Genomic DNA, 6,000 nt, shown 5'->3' on the forward strand with positions numbered 1-6,000 from the left:
CTTTGTAACAGTGTATCTCATTGTGATAAAATCAAAATATTTTAAATTAAAAAATGCCTCTACTTGAAAACAAACTTACACACAAGTGAAACATTTAAATATAGAATACAGGTACTTGTTACCAGAGAGAAGGAGGAGTTGTAGTTTGGGAAAAATAGTTGTAGAGGCTCTGCGTGCTGGTGGCTGGAAACTTTTATTGGGATTCATGGTACAACAACTACAGATATTGAAATCTAACACGGTATCAGAAACTTATTTGGTGCCATAAGCCAGTGTTTCCACAATAGAAATTTATTTAAAACAATAACGGTCCTCCCATTGTTCATCGATTTGCTCGAGCGGGCCCAGTAACGTCTCCATTTTGAGACTTGTTGTTACATGAAGTAAAAATGAGCTTTCAATCTTAGCAGAGCCAATTACATGTTAATATATTTAGAAGTCAGAAATTTAGATTCCAGGGGCCTTAAAACTAAATAATCATAGATGAGCAAGCTAGAGGTACAGTATAACAGATAATGTGCACTCAGCCAAACCATATTTGATCCCTGGCACCCCTATGGTCCCCTGAGCCCTGTCAGGAATGATCCTTGAGTGCAGAGCCAGTAGTAAACCCTGGGCCAGGAGTAAGCCCTTCACCCCCCAACCCCCCAACCCTCCCCAAAACCATTAAGAATAAGAGGAAGCACAACAGTGAAGACAATTTATTATGACTTAAGTGTAAATGAAAGGGAGTGTGCTGAACAAAGGGAAGAAATCAGTCCATCATGCTTAAAAATATTTGCACTTGGACTCTTATTTTTTATGGTCCCATTTTATTTGATTTATTTTTATTTATATTTTATTGATGATGATGAATAAAATATATATAAATATATTTTATTAGACGACCACTGGACTGACTGTATTCTGTTACTGACTGTATTCCATGGGACGTCAAAAGGATACGTGGCCGCCCACCTACGAGATGGTCAGAAGCCTGAACAAATGGTTTGAGGCTCTTTGTGTTCCTGGAGTGAGCAGATGTCATTGGGCTACACTAGCATGTGACAGGGACAAATGGAGACATTACTGGCACCCGCTCAAGCAAATCAAAGATTAATGGGATGACAAGTGATACAAGTGATATATATTATTGAATCACTGTGAGATAGACCCTTACAAAGCTGCTCATGATTAGATTTCAGCCATACATTATTCTAACACCCATCTCTCCTCCACCAATGTAGTGTACATTTCCCAATACCAGTGTCCCCAGGTTCCCGTCCATCATTTCCCATCCCTACAACTCCCAGCCTGTCTCTATGCCAAGGGCTTTTCCTTTCTCTCTGTCTCTGTCTCTGTCTCTGTATCTCTCTCTTTCTCCCTCTCTCCTTTTGGGCATTGTGGTTTTCAATATTAATACAGAAATGTTATCAAGAATATCCCTGTACGACTTTTAGCACTCAGATCTTGTCCAGGGTGATCATTCCCAGCTATTATCATATCGAAGTGATCCCATTTTTAAAAGAGCACACACACCAGAGGAGCAATAATAGGACTGATAGGACTGACTATTAAATGAAGAGGAAAAGTATCTGAGATGCTGCTGAGGTAATTTCTGTGTCCATCACATAAGAAAGCAGCCTCAAATCTTACATGGTTTTTGTGGAGTCTCTGCTATAGGACCAAATACACAACTTTGGGGGTCAATTCCAGTGAACAATGAAAAAGCAGGTAAGCTGTATGCTAACAGGCTAAAATTAGCCAGTAATTATTTTGAACTACTACTCTATCAGGTTTCCTCATGCTGTCCTACTTTTCTTCGTTCCTAACTATAGAGACCATTTATCTTTTTAAGCAACTTCAGAACTACAGCAGCACTTTCTTGGCCTGAAATACAGATAACTTTTGTATTGATTCTAGCCAATTACTGTTCTTCACAAAAATGCTAAATCATAAATAAAGGAGGTAGCAAACCTAGGGTTCTCCTTCAATATTTGTGGCAATTAGATACTCTCAGAATCATGGAGCCGGAAAGAGAGAACTCAGTGAGGCAACTGAGTTGGTCTAGATGAGTGATGCCTTCTATAGCCTTCACAGTTCCCTGGACTTACCTTCATTATTCTCCTACCATTCTTTTTTAAATTAAGTTCATGCTTTAGAGATGTGCTGCTCATACTTTAATGTGCATTCAAATCACCAGGGATCTTGATCCAGACTCTGGTTCAGTAGGTCTGGTGTAGAGCCCAGGTGGTGTAGGGGACAGTCTCTGTTTCTGACTCACATCAAGCAGAAGTCAATGCTGTCAGCCTATGAAATGCACCAACAGCTCCTTCATAGGCGTCAAAGTCTCTTTTGATTTTTTTAAAAAAATCATTCTATGGAAGTAGAGCACATATAAATGTCCACAAATCATCTCTATTCAATTCAGTGTATTTTTAAAAAACTGAATACATACATACATATATGAGTGTACATATGTAACTAGACCCCAGATCAAAAATTAGAACATTGCACTCCTAGTTGCCTACTATCCCTGTCACTATTTTCCCCAAGAGTTGAGTTGGATATGATTTCTTTCACTTTTTCTGCTTCCTCAATATCTCTTTCTCTAGAATGGATACCTGCATCCATTCTGATTATAATGATAGGTTGACAGTCTACAGAAACATGAGTGGTTTGAATCTATATCAGGGCAGAGCAATTTGGATTTTGAATGACTGTTGTCTAAGGAATCAAAGACTGATGAATGATTGATAAATGCTGCTAATAGCCTTATGTTGTTTTGCATTGTTTTCTTGCTAAGTTAAAGTAAAATAACTATAATAAGTGCCCATCTGATGATTTAAGATGGTTTGTTCTTTACATAAAAGTCTAAATTTAGACATGATGACTCTACAATTTGTTGAAAATAAATAGGTCCAGAGTATTGAAAAATATCCAGAATACTCATTATCTTGAGAAATAAACATTTTCTTAAAATGAAATGGCTTTTTCTAAAATTCTCTGTTTTGTGCCTATGCTTTGTCATTTTATAGGGAAATATTCCTACTCTAAATTAGGGCTGATGACTTGGCAATGACTTGGGTTCATAAATCAAAATAGAGACTAAACAATTCTATAATGGAATCCTCCAGGGGCATTTCCAGTTAGGTAGTTGATCAGCTATTAGGGTGGATTATCTCTATTTTTGACAGAGATTTTTCTAAACCTACAGAAAATGGTTCACAATTAGAAGATTATATATGTGAAGAAAGCAGTATGTCTGCTTAAAAAATGATTGATGCTTTGATAATTATATTTACAAAAGATTTATACTGGTCTCTGTCCACAAAGAAAGTTTATCATTATCAATATCAAAAGCCTCTCTGGAACATGTTATCATCTAATTCTTTGAGATAAAAATTATAACATTATTAGAAAGTGTCTATAAGGGCGCTCCGGGGAGATAGTACAGTGGATAGGGCACTTGCCTTGCATGCAGTCAACCTGGGTTTGATTCTTTGCTCCATGTATGGTCCCCTGAGTATGCCAGGAGTGATCTCTGAGTGCAGAGCCAGGAGTAAGCTTTGAACACAGCAGGATGTGGCTCCAAAACAGTAACAACAACAACAACAAACTGCAAAAGACAGCATCTACAGTTGATTTTATTTTTCCTGGACTGCAGGACTTCTCAGAGGCTTTATTACTTTTTGCTTGTTTGTTTTGCTTTTTTGCGGGGGTCACACCCAGCAAAAATCAGGGGTTACTCCTGGCTTTTTATTCAATAATTAATCCTGGTGGTGCTTGGGGAACATATAGGATGCTGGGGATTGAATCCAAGTTAGCCACACGCAAAGCAAATGCCCTCCCCTCTGTACTATCACTTCCTCCCCTATAGTTGATATTTGTATGTCATATTGTTTATTGCTTTGCCAAGCTAATTTTGACAATTTCTGGGTTTGTGTGTGTGTGTGTGTATGTGTGGTTGCTGGTGTATTTTTCTCAGTTTCTAATTGTTTTAAGTGAACAAGAGTTGAATGATACATTCCCTTTTAATTCGGACAATTTCTCTGCAGATATGACCCATTCTAAGCTTTTACATATACAGCTCTCACTAAATTGTTGGAGACTTTGATGTCCAAGTGTTCCTTTTTGGGTCACACCCAGCAATGCACAGGGGTTACTCCTGAATTTGCACTCAGGAATGACCCGTGGCGGTGCTCAGGGAAACATATAGGATGCTGGGAATTGAACCCGGGCTGGCTGCGTGCAAGGCAAATGCCCTTGCCCTACCCACTGTACTATCAATCCAGCCCCCGTTAATGAGTATATATTTAAAAATACATTTAAAAATGTTTTGAGAAGCCCAACAGTTGGTCTCAGACATGTCAGGAAACTGGATTAAGATTATGAAAAGTGTGTGTGTGTGTGTGTGTGTGTGTGTGTGTGTGTGTGTAAAACCATTCAGAGAAGGTGCTTATGGTACCAAATATAATCAAGGCTCATGTACTCAAAAAGATGTAGTGAATTCATATTAAATATCAGATGATAGAAACAATAGGAAACTAATTAACATGTTAGTGACACCAACAACTTCATACTCACTCTTTCCAACATGTAACTGGTGATTTCAATTCAGATGTAGAGTACTCCACCAGTTCTCAAGTCTTTTAAATCTTTGTTGTTTCTTCCTTTAGAGACTTCTGTTCTTTAGTCAATCTCTTGGTCATAACCTAGACTTAGTATTATTAATAATTGCAAACCATTGTATCTTTTTAACTTTTAAGGACCTTACTCTGACCACCAAGAGCTCTGTTTCACTAACTTTCTCCAGGATTCTGATTCCAGTAATAACTCAAACCCATCATGTCCTCCAATCCATGATTCCTGCCATTTTTCATGGTCTTACAACCTCATTTCCCTCATAAACCAATTTAGTTTTCTTGGAAATCACTGTAAACATTCTAGACTTCCTTACCTCGTTCTCATTTTGACATGTTTGCTTGCCAGAATTCTGCCTCTGCTTATTTCCAATTTCTGCCTCCTCCATGCCTACATTTGGACAGCTGAATGTGATGAAGAGAAACACAAAGCCATGCTGTTGGTCCTAATTTAAACACCAACCACTGATTACCCAACAATGCAGCTGTTGTCCTACCATACTTCTATAGTTCTCTCCCATTCTGCTTTCACCTATCTTACACCTTTCCCTTCCTTCCAAAACAAAAACACAGATTCCTCCCCATTATTCTTGTCTGGCCTCTAATTTCACAAAGGAACCTGGAACAATCAGAGAATAACCCTCATAAAACTTCATAATAATACCTCATAATAATCACTTACACCCACCTTTCTGCATATCTACTAATATGTGTTCTTTTATTTCCTTTTTTGTTTGTTTGTTTTCTGGAGGGAGGGGAACACTCAGGGTTTACTCCTGGATCTGCATTCAGGGACGATTCCTGGAAGGCTCAGGGAACCATAAGGGTAGAGTGCTGAGGATTGAGCCTCGATTGGCCGTGAGCAAGGCAGACACCCTGTTCTCTGTACTATGGCTCTCACCCCTGTTTTATTCCTTCTGTGGCTAGAATGGTCTATACTCCTGTCTAAGCCATCCCCTACATTTAGGTTTTATTGTATTATTCTGTTCATTTGGGTATTAGTCCATTCTCCTCCTGTTCAAGAATACTCGTCCTGAGACTCTGCTCCAGTGCAATTCTCTCCAGTGTAATTTTCTTCCTGAGTTTTTGTATTATCATCCTGTTATAGTAAATATGCTTGAAAGAGTTGTTTATATTTCTTTTTATATTTTCTCTCTATCCATTCTCTTTTGAATGTCCTCTACTCAAACTTTCTCACTGTCTTACTGAAATAGCTCTCATTGGAGTCAGTCATTCCAGCTTATGAGGCCAAGTTGACTCCATTAAGTTTTCTCTCTCAGAAACGTTTGACACAGATAGTCACACTTTAAAAAATCACTCAAAAACTTGCTGATTTCTGGAGCCAGAGTAATAGTACAGCATGTAGGACACTTGGCTT

The 6,000-nt window shown here is 38.3% G+C and overlaps 1 pseudogene; it reads right to left on the reverse strand.

Annotated features, from left to right (window-relative positions):
- LOC130016288 (small nuclear ribonucleoprotein E-like) overlaps nucleotides 1-5,011 on the reverse strand; it is an 85,339-nt pseudogene extending 80,328 nt beyond the window's left edge.
- Nucleotides 5,012-6,000: the final 989 nt, after the last annotated feature.

This window comes from Sorex fumeus, unplaced genomic scaffold (assembly GCF_029834395.1).
Source record: "Sorex fumeus unplaced genomic scaffold, SorFum_2.1 ptg000007l, whole genome shotgun sequence".
NCBI classification, from domain to species: domain Eukaryota; kingdom Metazoa; phylum Chordata; class Mammalia; order Eulipotyphla; family Soricidae; genus Sorex; species Sorex fumeus.